We start from the raw sequence: 309 nt of genomic DNA, 5'->3' as shown, positions 1-309 counted from the left end.
CAGCAACTCCATTGAGCTGAGGTGTATATGGGTGAAATTTTGCTCAATGCCGCGGCGCGAACAGAACTTGGTCATCTCACTTGACTTGTACTCGCCATCATTATCACAACGAATTGCCTTCACAACATTGCCATTTTGTGTTTCAGCAAAGGCAACAAAATCAGCAAACTTGCTGGCAACTTCTGACTTATTTCGAAGCAAATACACCCTGGTAAAATGCGAGTACTCATCGATAAACGTGACAAAGTATCGCATACCACTGAATGTCAAAGGCTGCATTGGACCACACACGTCACTGTAAATCACTTT

The sequence above is a fragment of the Plasmopara halstedii genome, assembly GCF_900000015.1.
Source record: "Plasmopara halstedii genome assembly, contig: Scaffold_444, whole genome shotgun sequence".
NCBI lineage: Eukaryota > Oomycota > Peronosporomycetes > Peronosporales > Peronosporaceae > Plasmopara > Plasmopara halstedii.
Note: the sequence above shows the minus strand (reverse complement) of the source record.